Source organism: Pteropus alecto, unplaced genomic scaffold (genome assembly GCF_000325575.1).
Source record: "Pteropus alecto unplaced genomic scaffold, ASM32557v1 scaffold102, whole genome shotgun sequence".
In the NCBI taxonomy this organism is placed as follows: domain Eukaryota; kingdom Metazoa; phylum Chordata; class Mammalia; order Chiroptera; family Pteropodidae; genus Pteropus; species Pteropus alecto.
In genome coordinates, this window is record NW_006432224.1 from 618,692 (window position 1) to 641,645 (window position 22,954).

The following is a 22,954-nucleotide window of genomic DNA, read 5'->3' on the forward strand; positions in this document are numbered from 1 at the left end:
TTAAAAGAGAATGCCACTTGCGTGGATTCATAGATTAGGAATGCGTGAGAGACAATGTTTTTCCTCCTTTAGTGTTTTCGCGTGGATGGAAGACAGAGTCCTCTTGTTACGAACAGATTTAGTTCTTCGGCTGCCTCCCTTTTAAATGATCGAAGAGTCTTTTCAAAACTTAAAACAGGACACCGTTATTTGAAATGCCACATGTGTTATTTTGGCTAAAAAGGGTTTTAAGAGAGTCGCGGGACCGAGGCAGCGTCAGAGGGTATTTGCTCGAGATCATTTCGGCGCCTTCCGTCCCTGAAGCCTTGAGCCCGATTGTTTGATGCCACCGCCAGTTCTAAGGTGCACGCTGTCATTTTCATGTTTCAGCATTTCCGAGGTTGACGGACCCCTCTGCTGCGAAGGAAGGAATTCGTTATGACTCCGGGGCCAAGCCCGCCTTCCAGGCGGAGACGGCGACCGAGGTAAGGTTTGCCCGTCCGGCTATCACCCCGTGTGCGTTCGCTGCATTGGGGGCCTCCTTCAGGCCCACAAGGAGTCGCCGTGCCGAGTTCTTACAACTCTTGCTGTTGATTAAAATGCCTTCCGTGAGGTGACGTTACAATTTGCAGAGCTCCCAGGGCGAGGCTGGGCGGCAGACGTGGCCCAGGCATGTGGACGAGGTCGTAGAAACGTCACAGGTGGGTAAAGTTGGCATCTTTTCCCAGTGGCATCGTCTCACCCTTGACAAAACACTGGGCTTTCCTGTAATACCGGGGACAGTGCCCCGTGACGTCAGCTGGGATGCCCCTGGGCCTGGAAGGCACTGGGCTCCGCCTGAACTCGGTGGCCGTGGCTGTGACGAACAATAGAGCTGCCACCTGGACCCCCTCCCGGTAGGGCCATGGGGGGCAGTCCACGCTGTCGCTGGTTCATCCCGTTCTACCCTAAGTGATGCCTCCGCCGAGGTCGCAGGTCGACGTGGAAACTTGGAGAGGCCGCTGGCTGTCTCAGGTGTCCCTGGTGGTTTCTGGGGTGTACTCACCTCTTGACTTGGGGCTTCTGGTGGCCACTGCTGAGGCCAGTATGGCAGTGTGGCCTCGTCGGAGGTCCGCTGGCCATCTTCTTAGCTAAACGCTCCGGGACAAACCGGGCAGACTCGGGGCCTGCCGCTGACAGCGACAATACCTTGGAAAACTTGGCGGGTCATGAGGGTGTGGAGATGAGGGGGTGGCTTTTACTCAGCGAATTCTCCTCTGGTCTCATGTGTCTGAACATCTTGTGACTGCCCTGTGCCTGGGCCACCTCTTCAAGGTGAGCAGTCCTGGAGACAGGTGGTCTGTCTGTCTGTCTGTCTGTCTCTCTCTCTCTCTCTCTCTCTCTCTCTCTCTGGAGCAAAGGGCAGGTGTACTTACTGCACACCGTTAATAATTCGGGTTTTCGAGATCACGGTTCCTCTCCTGTGAAGCCACCCGCTGTGCACGCTGGTGTCACCTGACTCTCTTGGTGCAATCTTGGGGGATTGGGGCTCGAGAAACTATCACAAAAATGCTAACATCCCTGCTACTGCCACCGCCCGAGTGGCAGTCCGTCCGTCCTCATCTCTGGCCCAGGGGTCGTGTGTCTCCCATCGGCACGTGGAGCAGCGTGAGGCTGAGCGAGGGTCTGCATCCGCGGCGCGGCCGCATGGAGGGCACCTCCGGGCGCGAAGGAGATGCCGAAGGGGTTGGTCTGGTCAGAATGAAGTTTGGAAAGCGAGAACGTTCTTATTTTACTTCTCGCCGCAGATTTCCGTTTTTCTACCTTAGAACGGCAGGGATGTTCACGAATAATCGTTTTAGGATTTTTGGAACCAGGATCACCCTATATTTCCATTTCTCGTCTCGCTAAGTACATATTCGGGGCGGGAAGGGAGCAGCCCCATTGTTCTTAAGCTATCGAGACTCGTTTTCGAAAACCTGAGCGGGCGCTGCACCGGGGGGTGACTGGGCTTCCCCCTGATTTTCCCAGACGCGGCGCGGCCATCGGCGGACCATACCCGCTCATTCTCTGTCTCTCCGGTAACCTCGTCCAGGTCATTTGTGGTGTCTGCACTTCCCTGCAAATGGGCCTTCCAGTAAGATGTCCCATGTGGAAACAGAAGTCGTTAAACTGTATCTCGATAATATCGATTTGGATCAAAGTTTCCAGCTGTCCCCGTCACGGGCGGCAGTTACGCGCTCACTACTCTTGCTTTTTATTATTCTGAGGAACGGTGCTTCTGCCGACACCCGAGACGTGGCGTCCTCACTGGCTTTTGTCGTCTCTGTTTCAAACCCAAGACTGCGCCTGCTCATCTGTATTTTTTCCTTCCTTAGGTAGTGCCCAGAAACGGTCGTTTAATCGTTGGTTGAAACTCAATCAAAGAAAAATGCGGACAACAGTTCATTCTAATTATTCGCAGTAGGTACATCCTATAAACTCACGGCAAACTCTGATTGGTGACCACTGAACCGCCACCCCTTAGGGACAACGTAAGGCCAGGCTTCTGTGAGCCTCGGGTCAGAAACGTCTCGTTAACCAGCCAGACACCCCAGCGGATAGCGTGCGGGACCCGCTGTAAGTGACGAAATTGCCAACAAAAGCACCCAAATTACATGCACGAAGGCCACAGAGCAGGCACGGAAAGGTCGCTCGCTTGCAGTCTGAGGGCAGAAACAAGAAGGCAGGGTGACACCTTGTTCCACCTGCGCTGGGACCATGCGTGTGGGGACACGCCGATGTCTGCCATCTGCGCATGTCTGCGCGTGGCCGCGAGACGGTGTCCCCCTGGCGGTGGCGACGTGAAGGAGTGGGGAAGTCGGCAAACGGGGACGCCGCGTTCTCCAGCGCGCATCACAATCCCGACGCGGTTCCGCCAGCTGCGCTTCCCCGGGCGCGTTCCCCTAGCTCTGTAGATCGCGACTCTCACCTTCTGAGCCGACTTGGCTCTTTATTTTTTGCTGTGGATTAAATGTCTGAAGCATGTTAGTTTCTCTCTAGCCACATAAACAGGTGTCACCCCTTATTTTAATTTCCAAGGATGGACACAGGGTAGATGGTATGCCAGCCAAACGAGCACCAAAAACTTGGCAGTTAGGGCAGACAGGAAGGGCTGGCCGGCACCAGTGGCCACTCCCCATAACCTGATGGGAAGAGGAGCAGAGGCGTGACAGGTGACAGAGTGACCACCAGTCCCAAGAGGACGGCATCTCTGCAGACGCACCGCAGCATTGTCTGGTGTTTACACTATGAAACGTTTGTGTTGCTGGTTCAAAAAAGGCAGTTTTATACGGTTCAAGCTAATAAGAAGATGAGATGGAATGCGGTGTCACAAAGCGCATCGTAGATGGACGCGAGGCCCCCACGGCTGGTGCCCGATTGCCAGGGGCCCACAGCGGTGGCTCCGAGGAGAGGCTCAGGAGGAATGGGCGTGGGAAGGAGGGTGTCGTGTCTTCGCACAATTACAAGTCGCACTCACTGTCCTGCCATCTAATCTTTGTTGGACCAAATCGTTGGGGGTGGGGGACATTGACCCGCCTGAGGGGTGTCTGAGAACAGCTCCCCGATAACCATGATGGAATGGTGACCACACAGCTTTTCGTAGGCGACGTCTCGGCCTCATGGGAGCTGGGATGGAGGCTGAGAATAGGTGACACGTGTCCAAAGACGGTGTCCTTTATCAGAAACTTCACACACCTACACGTGTGACCCAGGGAAACTGTCACCAACATTGAACAATGCCTGGTGTGGCTAGGGAGACACTTTACAATCGATGAAGGATAAAGAATCAGAAGACATAGTACTGTTCTTTGGAATTTTAAGTTCTAGGTAGAAACCCAATCTGTTACAAAAAAAGAGATCAATGCGCTGTTTTATTTTATTTTTTAGTTACAGTCGACATCCAGTATTATTTTCTACTGGCTTCAGGTGCGCAGCATAGTGGTTAGACATTCATATAATTAGTCTAGTTCTCACCTGCCACTGTACCTGGTTGTCACAATGTCATCAGCATCCCCGTGGCTGTTTCATAACTGCCGACTTGTGCTTCATCCCACCCCCTTTTCCACCCCGTCCCCCAAACCCCCTCCCGTCTGACAGCCATCAGTTCGTCCTCTGCATCTGTGAGTTTGTTTCCATTTCGTTTGTCCATTTATTTTGTTCTTTAGGTTCCACATATGAGCAAAAGCACATGGCATTTGTCTTTCTAGGTCCTAGGTCCATCCATGTTGCTACAAACAGTAAGATTTCATTCTTTCTCAGGGCCGAGTAACAGTCCATCGTGTGTGCCGCCTCTTCTTCATCCGGTCTTCTGTGGCCGGCCACCGAGGTTGCTTCCAGATTTTGGCTACTGCAAATACTGCTACAGTGAGCATGGGGCGAATATCTCTTTTCGAATTAGTGTTTTCGTCGAATTGGGTGAACACTCGGAAGTGGAATGGCTGTGTCGTAATGGAGCTCGATTTTTAACTTTTTGAGGAACTGCCACACTTTACCGCAGTGGCTGCATCAATTAGCAATCTCACCAAAACAGTGCACTTTTAGTAATTTTTAAATAAGGATATTACAGAACAAATTATTGTTTGGACGCTTTATTATTGCTATTATTTAATATCACATTATGTGACATAGAAGTCATCGTTGGCTGCAGAGTGTGCATGTGTGGTTCGGCCGCCGTGGTGACCACACCCTAGAAACTAGGCAGCGGGGTGACATCCGATGACGGTGCGTGCGTGCGATGCGTCCACAATGAGCAGGGGTGACACCAGACAACAGTGCGTGCGTGCGATGCGTCCACAGTGAGCAGGGGGTGACACCAGACGACAGTGCGTGCGTGTGATGCGTCCACAGTGCGTGTCGCATGGGGGTGACACCGACATGTGGCACCTTCCCCAGTGGGGCCAGGTAATTGTGCAGCAGCAGTAATAACGAGCAGCCCTCTTGTGGATGACGTGAGATGAATCAGTTCCTATTGTTCTGGAAACAGAAAAGGCTTCCTGATCAGACACACTGGGAGCCCAGACTGGCAGCCGGCGTCCCTGGGACTGTCCCAACTTCATGTTTCGGCGCTGGCCCCTTTCAGGAGCACTGGGCTGTCATCTGCAAGGGGCAATGGGTGTCTGGACCAGATAAACAGTGTTTTGGCCACGACTGTGACACTTTGGTGGTGACTGACACTTCGGTGTGGTCGTTTAATGCGTGAGGTCCCCGTGTCCATCAGCCCAGCCCCAGTCGTTGTTGTAAATCATCTGAGCTTAAACCAGATTTGGTCCACTGGACCAGACTGTTCCCCAAATTCAGCATAAACGCTTCTCCGAGGGTTATCACACCCTGTTTCGGGTTGTTTATAAGACACTTTAAGAAACAGTATGTTTGTTTTCTTACCTCTGAGGCCTCCCCTTTGGAGTACCTGATCTCATTATGCCATGGGGAAAAAAAATTGTTAGGAAAATTGAATTTTAACTTACGAATTCTGGGCATGTCGGTGTGGAAAGGAAACTGTGGGCTTTGGGCAGTAAGACGAATCTGAATCTCCTAGGAGACCCACGCATAAATGGTCTCCATGGAGACCACTTCAGCCCTCTCTGCTTGAGTCATTAGCACGGGTAACAGCCTTGTTTGGGGGGGAAAGGCTATAAATAACCGGCGGAGCCTTACAAACCATGACAGAGGTTGTGTGCCGGGGGTGGGCTTTGTGAGGCTCCCGGTCCCGCCCTGGCTTGGCTGGGGGGGCCACCCCTTGCCCCCAACAACAGATGGGGGCAGTCTCAGAAATGCACCGGCACCCAGGAGAGGTCCCAGGTAACCGGCCACCCAGGACGGACGCCTGCCCCTCCGAGGCCGGACTGGGCGAGGGATGGGACGCCCACGTCTGCCGTCTGGCTGCGGTCTCCTCTGCCCTGGGCGAGGAGGGCGCCACCCACGCGGCCCCGCCCTAGCGCTGGCGAAGGCGGGACAGGTGCCCGCGAGGCCCCGTTTCCGTCTAGAGTCCCGGGAACTCGGTTTCCACAGGGCAGCGAGGCCAGCAGCCATTGGCGTTGGGTTTCTGAAGGCTCCCCCATCGGAGCCGGGCGCGGTGCACCCCCACGTTCTCACACCAGCCTGGGGACACGAGGACATGGGACGCAGGGTCACGAGCCTGCTCCGGTCTGACCCCCCACGGCCTGCCCTCCTTCCAGCGAGCCCAGTGCCCACAGCATGCCCGGCTTACAGGGCGTCGGGGACGATGTCCGGGCCGCGTTCTGAGGACGTTTCCCGCAGTGGAGAGTGAGCCACTCGGGGGGCTGGTCCGGCGAAGCCTAGGACATGAGAAGAAAAGAAAACGCAGAGACATTTCCCAAAATAAAGAAAGAGCTGTTGAAGCGGTGCCTTCAGCAAGGCCACAGAACACAAGGCGAGCGCCCGAAAAGCAGAGGGGGGTAGATATGGCCAGAGGGCTGCGGGACTCCGCATCGGAACCGCGAAGCACGACGGGGAGGAGCGACCGAGGACGAGCGGGGCCAGAGGCGACACCGACGTCACCGCGCCACGCCCAGACGTGTGGAGGAGCCGGTCCGCATGGCAGCGGAGTCGTCTCTAGGAAACCTGGCAAGCTGGTCCCACCACTCGCCTAAACATGCGGGGAGCACAGCGAAAGAGGGCGCGGACAGACTTCGGGGGTCACCGGCCAAGTTGGGGTGCTGCTGGTGTAAGCATAGGCCTCGACGTGACACAGTGGCTTCTTCCAAAACATAATCACGTGGGTGGGGCTAACTGGTTTTTTGGCTAACAGAAGGCGCCAAATAATTCTAGGGGGAATGAATAGTTACAAACATACGGAGGAGGAGAAGGGAGGACACCTGGGGTGCCGGTCCCGTAGCGGCCACGGAAAGGCCCCCGTAAGTTTGGGGACAGTCGGCACTCAGGTTTTCAGCGTAACACCCAGAAACGTGTCTCTGATCATCCGTTTTTATTCACGTGAGCTTGGATGCTGACGCTTTAGAAACATCATGTTTCTGACCCTGTGACCCTAACTCGTTCGGTGAAGACTTAACGTGTCCCCCGCTCTCCTTGACCCCTGAGAGCCCTTTCCCAGAGGGCAAAGGACGATGCCCCGAGAACTCAGCAGTTCCCCCTGTGGTGCTTCCCAGACTTGGGGCGCCCCCGGCTGTGCGCGTGGCCGCGGGGAGCCGCCTGTGGGGAAGGGCCACGTGTGGTTTATCTTCGGGGACCCTTTCGTTCACTCGTCCACGCCTTCCTCAGTCACATGAAAGCGTGTCAAGCTGCGAAGTGTCCGGGGCTGAGAACGCGGTGCTGAAGAGACCGGCGGGCACCCCAGGCAAGAGGCGGCAGAGCTGAGGGACAAAGGCTAGGAGGAGCGACGTCCTGGCCCGGCCGCAGAGCGGGGCTGCGGGGACAGAGGACCTGAGGGGAGGGCGCTTGGCCCGCGACGAGACAAGGAAAGAGCAAAGCAGCCAACCGAGGGAGCAGCGAGCGCAAAGGCCTGAGGGGACCGAGGGAGGGGACCGTCCTGGGGACCGGACCGGACGCCCGCAGGCAGAGGTCAGCACTGCGGCGAGGGCGGGGTCTGTCCCCCCCACCTGGCGAGGAGCCGAGTCACCCTGGGAGACCGCAGAGCCATCGAGGGCAGCAGCGGGCGGTCCTGCGGCCCGAGCTTCGTGGGCAGGTGGAGGGCGACGGTGCGGTGACCACTGGGGAGCGGCGGCCTGGCTGTGCCGGGCGCGGGGCTCTGGCCTGGTTGCGACCCTGGGGGAGATGATGCCATCGCACTGGCTGCCTCCAGTCCTGGCTCCACAGGGGGCTGTCTCTGAGCCACACGAAGGATGTGACGGCAGAGCCGTCCACTGGAGCCTGTACAAACTCGGCCGCAAAGGGGTGACACTTGTGCCCTGGAGGTGGCTCCCCTGGGCCCTCGGAGGCCGCATGGAACCTGGGCCTGCAGGGCTCCAGCATCTGCCACCCCTCTGCATGTGCCCTGACCGAGCGTCAGGGGTACGGGAGGGGAGGGGGAGGTGTCCCTCCGAAGGAGAAGTCTGTTCCCGGGGCCCCAGGGAGCGAGGGGCCCTGAGCAGGCAGGCCCAGGACGGGGGGGCAGAGCGCTGCTCCCCGCACCCCGCTCACCTGTTGGAGAGCTGAGTTCCTCGGCCTGCCGGAGACATGGTCCTCACAGCAAGACCCTTCCTTTTTTAAGTAAGTTTATCGGGGCGACATTGGTTAGAAACATCATACAGGTCTCGAGCGCGCAATTCTGTCATCTGTGTGTTGTGTTGTATGCTCACCACCCAAAGTCACATCTCCTTCTGTCCCCATCCGTCTGACCTCTCCGCCCTTCCCTCCGGTCACCACTAACCCGTTGTCTGTGTTCATGAGTCTGTTCGTTTGTCTTGTTCGTTTGTTGCTTTCAGTTTTCTGTCTCATATGTGAGTGAAATCACGTGCTTCCTGATTTTTTTGTCTTATTTCACTTAACATAATATTCATAAGATCCATCCACGTTGTCACAAATGGCAGCATTTCATCTTCCTCATGGCCGAGTACCATCCCATCATACGTATGGACCATGTCTCGTTCGTCCATCATCTATTGAAGGACATGCCAGGCGTTTCCATGTCTTGGTCACCGTGAATAATGCTGCATGAACATCGGGGTACATACATCTTTACGGATAAGTGTTTTCAGATTTTTCGAGTAGCTACCCAAAAGAGGGATCACTGGGTCATATGATAATTCTAGTCTTAATTTTTTTGAGAACCCTCCATACTGTCTTTCATGGTGGCTGCACCCGTTTGTGGTCCCACCAGCAGTGTGTGAGGGGTCCTTTTTCTCCACGTCCTCTCCCACACTGTTAGACTTGTCCTGTTGATGACAGCTGTTCTGACAGGTTTGAGGTGGGTTTTGATTTGTATTTCCCTCGTGGCTAGTGAAGTTGAGCATCTTTTCATATGTCTGTTGGCCATTTGTGTGTCTTCTTGGGAGAAGTGCGTGTTCGGGTCCTCTGCCCATTTTTAATTGGATTTTTTTTTTATTAAGTTGTATGTGTTCTTTATATACTTCGGATATTAGCCTCTTATTGGAGGTGTTGTTTGCAAATATCTTCTCTTGGCTGGTTGCCTCTTGGTCTTGTTGATGTTTTCTTTTGCTGTGTAGAAGCGTCTTAGTTTGGTTTAGTTCCATTCGTTTATTTTTGCTCTGACTTCCATTGCCTTTGGGGTCAAGTTCATAAAATCCTGTCTATGAGCGACGTCCGTCGTTTAGTACCTGCGTTTTGTCTTCTATGTGTTTTATCGTTTCTAGTTTTCTTTACTTTAATACAGAACTTCCCAAACACAGTGGGCCATAGGCAGCCTTTAGTCACGTAATAGATGTATTAATATTCCATAGTCTGCACTTCAGCAATCCCGTTATGATTTTTTTTAGAGCAACTGAGCTGGGGAGAGAGCTTTTGGAGCAATAGAAAACTGGAGAACAGAAACGGAGTCGCTGGGTGAGCGTAGGGGAGGAGACAGCCGGGATAAAGGGTTACATAAAATACGGACAAACGAATCCGCGGGGACGTGTGCGTTTTGGAAGCACGCTCGGTCCTCGTGCCTTTTGTTCTCAGAATTGCGATGGGGCGGGGAGGGGCAGGAATCACCGTGTACGGTCTGGGTGAGGACAGAAATCGGTCTTCACAGGCATAACGGAGTGAGCTAACGTGACACATGCCATACTACGAACGTCCCCTTTACCTCAGAGGGCAGATGCCACATGCTAGGGGCTTGGAGGACAGCATCTGCATCTCAGAGGGACATGGGAAGTGTTTTGTGCAGACACGAATTATGTCCTTGGTTTCAAACGGCCACATTGCACCCGCCCGGTTGGCTGCCGAATTGACCCCCTAAACATATCCGTGCCGCGCTGTTGTCCTGTGCCATCCTCCGACCTGTCCGTTTCAGATTCCCGCGTCTCCTCACTTCTTATGGCCATCGGAGACCCTTAAAGGCGCGAGCCTCCGCGTCAGTGTGTCTTCTGCACTCTCTGTCCCGGGTTCGGAGCGGTCCGTCTCATCCGCGGACTCTCGCTGGCTCCTGAAGTCGCCCGCGTTCTAATGATAAGTTCGGTTCCTGTGGCTCTTCAAAGCATCTTCCCATCTCGCTTCCTCCCCCGGCGTTCGCGGGCGGCCACGGCGTCCTGTGCGTACACGTGCGTCTCCTGCCCGCACGGATGGGCGCGCGTGCGCCTGCGTGAACGACGTGGCTCTCAGCCAGAGACGGTGGCGACGGTACGACGGGGATGCTGCGCAGGGCGGAGTTTCACAGCGACGCGCTCAGACCCCTGCGCGCCTGGCGGGAGTGCCAAGTGGTGACGGTCCGATTTCAACTTGTTTATCAGCTGGTCGAGTGGAATGCCCACATCGCCCTTCTTTGTAGAACGTATAGAAGTCACTTTCTTAATTATTTCACGTCCTACGCGCCGGTGCTCATTTATCCGGTGTATACATCATGTCTCGTTCCATAAACCTCACGCTCTCATCGCCATAGAAACTGATACATTTGATTGACAGCAAAACACAGGGAGACGAACACGGAGCAGACAAGTGAAAAGGCTCAGGTGTTACCAGGCGGGATGAACACCAACATTAAAACATGCCATGACACGTCACCGATCACGCACGTCGGACTCGTGTTCAGCCGCCCGTTTCTCCGATGTCTGAGCATGTGACAGTGCTCCCCACGTCTGTGTCTTCACTGGCTGACTCGCTCCTGGGATTTCCTGCCTCCTCCTCTCAGGAGGCCAAGCCCCTCCTCTGCGTTCGAGTCCTTCCTCGCGGTGTCCCCTCATCCGCCCAGCAGCACTGGGGCCCCGTCTCCAAATGAAGCCCTCTGCACCTCGCCCTCCCTCCCCGACCACTCGCTGTGCCCTACCGCCTTCCTTCAGAGACAGTCGCGGGCAGGTGGTGGCCGACAAAGCTCTGCCTTAGAGAAGATTAAAGAATTTTTTCTAAGGAAAGACGACTCCTGAGTATGAAAGAACAGAGGGCGTGCGGGTGATGTCACCGCACTCCCTGCGGCCACCTTCAAACCGGACCGAGTCCCGTGGTGAGTGGAGACGCGCTCAGTACCCGCTGGAGGCGATGCCACGAGTCACCGCAGGATCCCAGATTCTTCCGAGGAGGGAAAGCTGGAGTGACAGTCAAAGAAACAGAAGAAAGTCCTGCCGGGTTTGCCAACCTGCAAAATGCAGATTAGTTAAATGCAGAAATGCCCGCCAGCCCCTTAGCTGCTGGCCCCTGGGGGCTGAATGCCATTTCTTCTTCCTTGAGGCCAGGGAAGGGCGGAGTCATCCCCACTGTGTGGGTAGGGAAAAGAGTCTCGCAGAGGCCAGTGACCTGTCCACAATTACTCCATCGGAGAGCTGAAGAGTGTGCCTTCCTCCCAGCCCGTCTCCCTCTCGGTTCCTCTGCACGTTGAGCCTAGACGGGTAATTAGTACAGAGTTCGAGGGTGGGGAGCCCCCGGGGGGTTCCACTAATGAGTAGGTGAGAGCGATGCATAATTAACACATCCGAGCAAATTAGCGCTTCTCTACACAGAGGGCCCCCGAAGAAGCCGAAGAAGCCGAGTTGGGTGAGGTGGGGCCCTGAGCACAGCCTTGGTGGGGCTGTGAGCGCAGCCTGGGAGGGTGGGCAGAGTGGCCTGGAGCCCTGCACCCCACCATCCGCCTTGCCCCTTGCCATCAGCCCTGCACCCTGCCGTTTGTGTCACCATGGCGCCCGCCGCAGATCGAAATGGATTGGGTTCGACCACATGCATTTCATCAGCCAGGAGGGACAGGAACTCGAATCGCCACCCTTTCCTCTGAACTGTCAATGTAATTAATTCGGGGCCGGTTTCCTAGTAGCTGACAAAGCTTTGCGATGTCAGGCTCCCCGCCTCCACCGAGCGCCATGGAGCTGGGACCCCGCGCCCAACACGTCTGCCCACACTGGCGGCGGGTGTCCTCGTTGCATCCCGCGGGTGAGAAGTTCACGGCAGCGGGGCTTTCCGGTGACATTCTGTGCAGGGGCGCGGTGGGGGGACCTCGGCCCCAACGCAGGGCGCTCCACTCAGCCAATCCCCGCACGTCCTTTGATTCCCGACCTGTGAAACGGACGGAGGCGCCATCGCACGCGGGACCGACAGCCGTTCCAGAGCCCACCCCCGCGACGGCGCGTCCCCTGTCCTCATCTGTCCCATCCGTGCTGAACGCGGCTTCTGGGAGCGGGAGGGGCCCTCTCCTCTGGGGACGAGAGGAAATGCGACAGAGCAGGAAGCCCCGCCCTTCCCCGGGCTGCCCGCGGTGCGGGGAGGGAAGCCACGTGGTCGCCACGCCAATGAACGACTTAGGGTCGCTGAGATGCGCCCCGCGCGCCCCAGGGCTGAACACGACCTTGCAGGTGGGCGCCGAGCACCCCGGCCCCTCGCCTCCCTGCTCGGGAAGGCGTCGCGGTTGCCGTCAGTTCCTCCTGATGCGTAACTGCGCGGGGGGTCGCGTGTCCCTGTCCCACGTCGAGTGCAGCTCTCCCGCTCCCGCTCTCCTGCATCCTGGCCGCGCTTACGGCAGGGAGCCTTGTTCTCGGAATGTCACGAGGATAATGACTGGGTGGGACTCCGCTGCCTCAGACTTCAAGTTCGGGGCGGGGGATACTGAGTGAAGGGTCCCCAGGGGAGCAGCAGGTGCCACAGCCGGAGCCCCAGTGCCCCGGTCTGTGGATGGGGGGCCGGGCCCTGCTCCCCCGGACCTCGTGCTTGAGGCTCCTCCGTGGCTTTGCTCTTGACTGTCGTCCTTCGACTGTCATTTTCCTGGGGCGTTGGATGCAGTTTTGTCTAGAAGTCTCTGCCCAGCTGGGCCGCCCCTTCCCTGCCCTTTGACGAGAGGGACCCGACCGTCCTGTCTGCTCTCATTGGCGTTTCGGGGTTCCTGGCTTCTCCGGCGCACGTGAGGCAAAAGGAACCGAAGGAAGTCAGCGGCGTGTCGCTCTGTGACCCCGAGGCCCCCCGTGGCTGCCTTTCCCTCTCCGCCTTCCGGCTGTGTGTCCACAGTGTGACGAACGCCCGCGGGGGTGATTTTCCGCCACGCTCGGCGGGCGCACAGGGAGGGGGCGTCTGCCCGGCCGCTTCTCCTACAGGCCGTGCTGCATTTCTCCCAGAAAGTCAACCTGTTTTTCTTTTTATATGCATCCCATCGACTTAAATCCAATACCAAATAAAGCTGTGGGGGAAAAAAAGCATTTTTAAAATAACAAAGCGTTTGCTATTGTAGAACTAATGTCCTTGGTATTCTGAATTTTAATGATACGGCGCTGAGGCCATCCCTGGTGAAGCACAAGGCCCACAGCATACTTCTTGGCAGGTCACCTCCTCCAGCTCCCCTACATTTATATTTCATCTGAATAAAACAAGCTTCAAGGGTGCTCCTGTCAGTGGAAGCGGGAGCACAGCCCGCCGAGAGGGAGGCCCGCGGTGTTGTCATGGAGACAGCACGAGGCAAGCGGACAGTGCTTGAGGAGGCCTCGAATCTTTTATGAAAGCAGTGCTGGGGGCCGACTTGTCGCTCCGCTCCTGCCTCTGCCACCGCGAGTCCCTGCTCGGACACCCGCGCCGGGGAAGGCCGGGGCCACTGTGCCACACGCGTGAGCCTGTCTCACAGAAGTTTCTAGCAAGCAGTGGTGGTCGCTACAAATCCCCCTGAAGTGAAGAAATCCCTTCAATTTATAGAGCAATTAAAAAAAAAAATTCTTCAGTGTCATGGTTCTTTCAGACAAGGATCGGTGAACGCCCAGGCTATTGGAAGAGTGAGGGTCGGGAGCAGGACATTTGCAGGGCGCCAGAGCCCCTGCAGAGGGTACTCGCTGGTCACAAAAGGACGGTGTATCTTTGTGACGGAGGATCTGCTCGCCTCCACCGGGGACAGCCAGGTGCCACAGCTTCCTGATGAGATGAAGTGTGAAGCACACAGTGCCACCTATGAAGCATTCTTGCCAAAAGGTTACCCCGAACCTCAAAACACCAGCGAGATCTAATTTTCAGTTCACAGAAAATGTGAAGAACGAAGGGGCACACTCAGTATCCAACCATGAAAAATACTTTACAAATCCAGAATGCCAGACGCTGTGCAAAGCAGCTAGTCTAGACTTTTCTAAAATAAAAAATCACAGGGGAAAAAAAACACAGACCGGTCTGGGTTAAAAGAGACTAGAGGCCCATAAAAATCGGGTGTAATGAAAAAGCTTTGAATTGATGCTGCCCGGGGGACACACGCTCTACAGGACATCTTGGGGACAATGAGTAAAATTCAACATGGTCCGGAAGTGAGGTGATATTGAGAACTGTCGTTAATTTCCTTGGGTGTGACCCTGGCGTCGCAGCTGGGTAGAAGAATGTCCTTATCCTCAGGAGATGCGGGTGAACTATTTAGAGGTGAAGAGATACCATGTCTCATATTCAAATGGTTTACATGTGAAAGTGGCAGATATTAACAATTCTTAAATCTGCTTAGAGCAGGGATTCAGCCAACTACGGCCCGTGAGCCAATTCTAGCCAACGGCCTATTTGCGTCCAGGAACAAAGAATGGATTTTACCTTTTTCAACAGTTGGAAAAAAATGACAAGAAGAATCCTGTTTTCCGGCCTGTGAACATGATATGACACTCAGAATCCAGCGTCCATCAGGAAAGTTTTGTCGGAGCCCGGGCATGGCCGTCCGTTTACGTCCTGCCCGTGCCCACTTACGTGCCGTGAGAGAAGAGCTTGGTCATCGAGATCGAGGCTAAATCACTCACGAAGCCAGAAATCATTAACGCCAGCCTTTTACAGAAAAAAAATTGCCAATACCTGTCTTGTGAGATAGGCCGATGCGTATCTTTATCACATAATTATTTCGACTTTCCTGTACATTTGGAATTTTTCTTAATAAAAAGAATCAGCTTCACAATCGACATGTGAGGTTATCAGGGAACATATTATTTACTAATACATTAAAAGGAAAGAAATCGAAGTTCAGAGGTATAGTTTAAGGGACTTGCTCAACGTCCCCAACAGCTGGTTATCAATCTGTACCTATATCCAATGTTATAATATTCTAATATTAAGTATACATGGAAAGTAAAAGGAGCTAGAATATCTAAAATAATTTCAAAAACAAAGAACATATTTGGAGGACTCTCACTGTCTGATTTAAAAACTTACTGAAAAGCCGCATCAACACTGTGTGGCGTTGGCGAAACGATAGGCACGAAGAACAAAGAAATGTAATAAAAGTCCAGAAATAGATCCATAAATATATGGTCGACGCTTTTTGACAGAGGAGAAAAGGTTAGAATTCTAAGAAATGATCCTGGAGCAATTGGACATCTCTATGTAAAAGAAAAAACACTCAAAACAGAAGAAAACACGCACGTGTGCGCACAGGTACTCAGTGACACCCTCACCCATACCTCACTCCCGGCATCTTATACCAAGGTTATGAGCCATAGATCTGATCTGGGGCTAGGCAAAGGCTTCTTAGATACAGTGTCAAAAACACCATCCTTTAAAAACAAATTGATAAATTAGAGAACATCAAAACTAAAATTTTTCTTCTCTGCAACACACACTGTTAAAAGAACAAAAATACCAACCACAGACTGGGAGACAATATTTACAAAACATATGTGACAGAGACTTGTTTGTAGAATATATGAACTGCCAGACCCAACAAGAAAACCAACAACCCGGTTAACAAATGAGCAAACGGTCTGAACAGACGCTTCGGCAAAGATATATGGATGGTGGATGAGTACGTGAAAAAATGTGCCACATAATTAATCATGAGGGAAACGCGAGTTATGTCGCAATGCGGCGGCGCTGCTATACACCTGCTCAAGCGGCCAGAGCATCCGCACATGCCCGCGGAGAGACGCGAAACGGCCTGCGGATACGAGAGAAATCCGTGCGATTGTTTTTGGAGGACGATTTTGTGAAAGCTCCTAAAAATGTGACAGACATAGTCTTGATACAGTAATTCTGCTTCTGAGAACTGGCTCATTTCCATACATTTAAAGACATTCGAGGATGTCTATGTCATATATATACGTGTGTACAAATGTCATGTTCATTAAAATGCGAAAATAATCCACAAGCGATTGTTAACCGTAGCTCCGGCTAAAGAATAGGGTAAGAAAGGACTTTGTAATGTATACTCTCGCCTCATGCACGGTTTCATTCGAATTTATACCGCGTGTTTGTATTTCTCCTTTATTTAAAGATCTAAACACCTGAGGTGGATGCAAATAAATACGCAGCGAGACGGGCGGGCGAGTGATGGGCGTTGGCGACGAGTCGTCGGTGTGGGTGAGTCGTCGGCGTTGGCGGGTTTGTCGCCGGCATTGGCGGGTGGAAGGTTCCGAGCTCCAAATCGGAAGTGCCCCAGAAGGCGGCAGTCCCATAACCACGCCGTGCCATCCGGTCTCGCCTCCCCTTCAAGGGGAGCACGGTGCCTAAAATAGGGTCTCTGTTTAATAAGTGTAATTTCGTCACCTAAAGCTGTCTTCTTTCTGTCATTGTGTCTGTGTCATTTGGGAGACCTGGTTGGAAACCCGTGACGCTGGAGGGAGGGTCCAGCCGTGCCAGGCCTGGGCTGTGCAAGACGACCTGCACCTCCACGATCCTGTGTGCACACACACGCGCACATGCATGTGCACACCCATGCACACCTGCATGTGCACGTGCACACACGCGCGCCCCATGCACACGCATGTGCACATGCACGCATGCAGGCACATGCACAAATGCACACAGAGACACACATGCACACAGGCACACATGCACGCATGCATGCACCCACATGCACACATGCAGACACATGCACAAATGTGCACACAGACGCACACATGCACACAGGCACACACAGGCACACATGAGCACACACACATACATGCGCACGCACAGACACACCCCACCCAAAGTGCACCCCGTGCCCGGCGGCCGCCTCTGCAGCCACTTTTGCAGCTCCTTAGGGCTCCGCCCCCGCCCCCAGGGAGCCTCGTTATCTGAGTTACAAATTTCGTCCGTCACCTCTTCTTGGCATTGTGACGTCATCAGCCTTAATATCCAAATCAAATTTGGGGTGGGGGGCCCCAAATGGCTCTATGGAGCGACCTCTAACACCGATGGAAAAAAGTTAAATGCTAAAGATGAAGACAGAATAGTGATATTTTACACTGAAAATTGAAGGGCTTTGTTGCTGGCATACTTCCCTAAAGGAAATGCTATAGGGCATTCTTCAGACAGCAGGAAACACCCCAGAGAGATTACCACATCGAAAGAAGAATGAAAAGCAATAAATATTTAGGTAGATTTAATCCAATATTGACTGTAGCAAAAAATGGCAGTATTTGTAGAATTTAAGATGCAGATCAACATTTTGTGTGCACACATGCCGTGACCTGCACGGCTAGAGGGTTAATATGCGTGAGAGGGGGCGATGGGAGGATGGAGAAAAACACAGAGACGGTTTGTACAGGAGCCGGGGCCAGCGGGGACACTGCACTCTGCTGAGATACAGCGGCCCGGGGCAAGCTCAGCGTGTTTATTACATACTTTTGAAGGTCGAGGAGGAGGTAGGGGTCTTCTTCTCAGGACTCGAAACTCGCCGGCAGCATTAATCTCCCAAGACCCGTCTGTACCCGGTTATCTCTGCTAAGCCACAAGCAGCTGTCTGTCCACTGTTTCCCTCCTCTGTCCTTGGCAGATTATAACAATCGAGCATGGCTTTGCCGATGCTTCGGCCACAGATCTGGCTCTCTACATACACGTGTACATATAAGAGCACAGAATTTAAAATTACATCTATACCTTGTTCAGGACAAATGATATTAAGGGTTTTAATATTTTTGCATTATCCGAAGGGGAAGGAAATTATTGATTAATATTAGCCATTTATAAGTCAAAGGTTTGTGTCGATCTCTAAAAATAATGATGAAATTACAGAAAACATAAGAAGATAGAAAAATGGAAGATAAAAAATACTCTAAAAAGAGGCAAGAAAGAAAAATGAATTTATAGTAATATTATAAATATAAATAAAAATATAAAAATGAATTTATAATTTATAAAAAATAGTAAACAAATAAAAAAGATAGATCTAAATGCAAATATATTTTTATTTATTTTATTTCATTTTTTAGGTGAGGCAACCCTTGATCGACCTCACAGATTGCAAGGACCTTGTCCGCTTACAATCCCTTATTTTTTTATTTTTTATGCCTACAGCACCCCGTCTTCCTAGGCGGTCTCCCATCCAAGTACTAACCGGGCCCAACCCTGCTTAGCTTCCGAGATCAGACAGGATCAGACTTGTTCGAGGTAGTATGGCTGTAGACCAAATATATTTTAAATTAACTAAATGATTCCATCAAAAAGCAAACGTTTTTAGACTAGGAAAAAAAAAAATCTATGTACTAGTTGCAATAGATTTTATCTAAGATGTAAAAATACAGAAAGGTTGATAGTAAAGACAGAGCACTCAAAGTCTAATTTTATATCGGGAAGGCATATCAATTCTAGATTTAAAGACACCTTATAGCTTCAAAAGAATAAAGAAAACATTAACAGAATTATAAGGAAAATCATCAAATCCACAACAGTGGGAGATTCTAACGCGCCACTCTGTAACTGATAAAGCAGTCACACCAGTTATAAACAACAACGGGGTGTAAAAGATTTGAGCAACAATTTTAGTAAATATGAGTTAATCGATGTGTAAACTGCACTCGGCAACTACAAAGTACACATGCACTCAGAACATTTAGGATAACTGACCATAAACTGTACCATAAAGCATATTTCTACTATAAAATTGCATAAAATTGAAAGCATACAGCGTAAGTTTTCTGACTGCAGTGCAATTGAGCTAAAAATCAATTACCTGTGTAACTGGAAAGTCCACATGCGGAAGTTAGAAATGTTCTAAATTTAAAAAAAAAAATGTGAGTCTAAAAAGAAATCCCAATAGACTCTAGAAAACAATTTGAAATGAATTTTAAGGGTAAAACTATCAAAACATGTGAGATACAGAGGAAATTTTATAGAAAAGAAAGACTGAAAATTAACGAACACATCGCAAGAAGTTTAAAAAGAACAGAGATTTGTCCTCCACCCTCCCCAAAAAGAAGAAAGTCGGAAATAATAAAGATAAGGGCAGAAGTCAATGAAATAAAAAACAGGAGTACCAAAAAAAATTGATAAACCTAAAATTTAATTCTTGGAAAGACTAAAAATGTTGATAAACCCCAGGAGAGACTGGTCAAGAGAAAAATGTAACAGGAGGAATAAGAAAGGCAATCGCAGAGGTCATTATGGTTTCTAAAATGAGAGTTTCACAAGGACAATACAAATATCAGAGGAGGAAGTTAAAATACTGTGGCCAATAATACATTTGAAAATTCAGATGAAACGGACAAACAGTAGAAAAACACAACCGGCAATAGAAAATGTGGAACCTTATAATTATTTGAGAAATTGAAACTGTAATTATAAATCTTCCACAAAGAAAACTCCAGGCCCAGATGGTTTTACCAGTTAATTCTGTCAAAAATGTTAAGGACAAAATCACCCAATCTCGCTTCAGTTCTTCCATGGACTAGAAAATAATAGATTAAGTTCTCTACAACCTGTTTTCTATAAAGCCAGCGTAACTTTGATTCTCAGATCTGACAAGGACAAAAAGAAAATTAGTAGAAAGGAAAATTACAGGCCCAATTCCTTCATGCAGTGAGCTGCAAAAATTATAAACAAAATAGTAGCAGAGGAAATCGGCCACTTTATAAAAAAGGATAATTCCTCACCAAGTTTATTCCAGGAGTGCTAGATTGGTTTAAAACAAGTGATTGAACCATCAATTATTCTCATCTTACATTTATATTATGTGAATTTTGCATTCATACTAACAGAATGAGAAAAAATATGAGATTATTTCAATAAATGCAGAAAATATCATATAGTTCAACACCCAGGATTATGAGATCTTTCCGCCGACGATGAAGAGAGAAGAAGGCCCTCCCTCTTGCTCATTCACTTCATTTGAAATTGAAAATGAGACAAGACGCCTACTGTCCCCGCCGCCACCCAACGTATGGGAGGTTCCGCCAGCCCAGTGAGTCAAGGGGAAGAAAAGGCAATTTAAAACTCTAGGAAAGAAGAGATAAAACACCCAACTCCTTTGCAGGCTACGATTATGCTTGTAGAAAATCCAGAGAAAGTTCCAGATAAGTCGTGGATCGCTAAGTGAGTCCAGCACGTTTACTAATTGAAGGCTGGCGCGCGTTCGCTTACGGGACCCGGAGAAAAGTCTAGCGATGTATACTCGGGAATTCTTGCTCCTAGCAAAAATATGATTGAAATTCTAGTCCAGGTTAAATCATCTGACGGGGAAGGATTGCCTGGGATTGGCAGAAATCAGTACAATTAATTACTGCTCAGGGCCTCAGAAATATCCATCTCGTCGGCAAGCCTCACAGAAGGGACCCTGTGCTGTGACAGACAGACTCCCCCTGGTCACTGACCCTTTGGGGTGCCCCACAGATTTCCCTCAGCGAAGCCCCAGCTTCCTCTCTCCAGGCCAAGTTTCCACTTGAAAATCACTCTGCGAGTTCAGTTCTTACCCAGCTCCATAAAGGTGCCTAAAAATAGCTTCGCACATTTATTACAGACGTTCTTTTTAAGAAAATGTTAAAAACTCATTCTAAGAGAACCTTTAGAAACAAAATCCCTTAGCATTTAACATTTTTCTCGATTCATCTTAACATAAACAATCGAAACTTAAATGCAAATCACGAGTCCAGTATCCATAATACTTTACTTAGGAGAAATGAAGTCGTGATGTTTCTCCGCGTGCAGCGAGCGGTTTATGCCCTTTAATTTCTTCCTTCACCATTAGCAGCTCATCGTGGACACGCGTTGGATTCTTCCAGTCCACCGAGGTTAAAGCTCCACGTCAGGCCAAATTGGTCATGGCTTCCCGGTGACACGTGTGAAGGGACGTGCGCTACCTGTGACTCACAGAACACATGGATGTCTGAGCCGGCCTAACGCTGCAGGGCCTCGCGCACGGTGACGGCTGGGACACCACTGTCCGCGTTCATCAAACGCGAATACGGTGGGTCCCGGTAAAAGCATGAGATGTGTCGGGAGCCACGAGGCTGCAGGCTTCGTAGCCCTGTTATTTTCTGACTCTGGAATCCAGCTAATTGGCACCCCAGGGGCCAGCCAGAAGCCCAGTTCGCAGAGTGAAAGAAATTCATGCTTTTGTGAACGCTGCTAAGGTCCCTGAGAGGCTTGGGACAGCCCTGCCCCTCGGGGACAGTCAGCGACTCCTCTATGGGTATCTGGAAGGGGACGTCACGAGCCTTCGCCGGCTGGCGGGTGGGGGTTCGCACAGTGTTTGTGCACCTGGGGTTCGCTCCCCCCGTTCCGCTGGGAGGTGCTGCCAGCTTCCCAGCTCACATCCCAAGGACGGGTCTCTGGCCCAGACCGGTCCCCAGCCAACGTTTCTCTGTCACCTCAGGGCACAATTTAACTGGCTTTTCCCTTCTGTGCACTTGTCACTGCCCACTCTCTGCCTGGGGTGACTCCTCCTTCAAAGACTGCAGCCCAGTGGGGTGTATCTTCCCTTCCTGCTTTTCTTCTCTGAAAACAAGCACGTTTTTATCTGAACTAGGTAATGCTACGCCTCCAAGTGAATCAAGGAGAGGAAAATAAAACAGTAAACCTTTGCGAGGCTAGAAGGCACCCCCAAAGCTGCAGAACCCTCACAGCCTCTGCCTCCAAACCGCGGCTCACGGTCCCGACTCGTCTTAGCTTCTGACTGGGTCCCCTTTCTCCCCGTCCCTGTCCCCAGTTCTTTGCTTCTCCCAGTCCCCCATCTGCCACATCCCGGCAGTGGGACAAGAACAAAGGGGGCATCGAAGGACGTGCATGGGGATCGCGTGACAGGATCCCCACGAAACAGAATTCTTCCAGTGGCGTGACAGGAACAAGAAATTCCACAGGCGCTGCTCTGTCACTTGTGTGGGGACAATCAATTATTAGTTTCACGACTTCTTTTGTCGAAAGCAGTGAAATTAATATCTTTTGAACGTAATTCCAAATAATTTCCAAAAATTACTTTCCAATTTCTTTCTGTGGACTCGAAATGATGTTTACACAAGATGTATTCAACCGGCATCTTCAGAAATAATTTATTCCTTTTCGTGTCTTGTTGAACGCCATTAAAATATGCACGCTCGCAGTTCACATGTGTGTTATGAAAGGTAATTTTTTGCCGTGTTCGATGGGCGACAAAATTATTTCTAGAAGAGTGAAAGGAAGTATAAATTATTATCCTCAAAGGAATAAATGATAAACATTACCATAATGTCGGGGAAGAAAGTAACATCTTTTTACTTAGTATAGAAATTGGTATCATGTGCTAATAACGGGCTGTTTACTAATTATATGCTGTTAACAGTGAGTGTATTCCGATGCGCAGATGCAAACGGTGCTGCGTTTACGTTATGTTATTTGATGTGCCAGTGTATTTATAAAGGGAAGTTAAGGGGTCTAAAATGAATATTTTATTCAGTTTTTTGAAAGGGAAATAGGATGATGGGACTTAAAATTAGTGCTAGGGTCCGTGTCTCCAGAGCAGCCACCTCTAACGCTGCCGTCCCTCGCCAGGGGCCCTTGGCGTATTCTGTCTCGGTTGTCCTGATGCTGTTGCTCCCTGCTCACCCTCACAGCCCACCCGTCCCCACTCCCGGGCGAACCCGGAGGGGACACAGTAGCGTGCGCACCTGCCTCCGAGCTGGGCCCGGGCTCTGCCCGCTCCTTGGAACCGCGGCCCTCTCCTCGCGCCCCCTTCCCGGTCACCGCACCCCGATCGGGTAATAAATGCCTCCTGCTTTCGCCCACAGCGTCCGGTCCT

General features: G+C 51.3%; 1 pseudogene; it reads right to left on the reverse strand.

Annotated features, from left to right (window-relative positions):
* Window positions 1-18,255: 18,255 nt before the first annotated feature.
* On the reverse strand, window positions 18,256-18,374 carry LOC112475788 (annotated as a pseudogene).
* Between the last annotated feature and the right edge of the window lie 4,580 nt (window positions 18,375-22,954).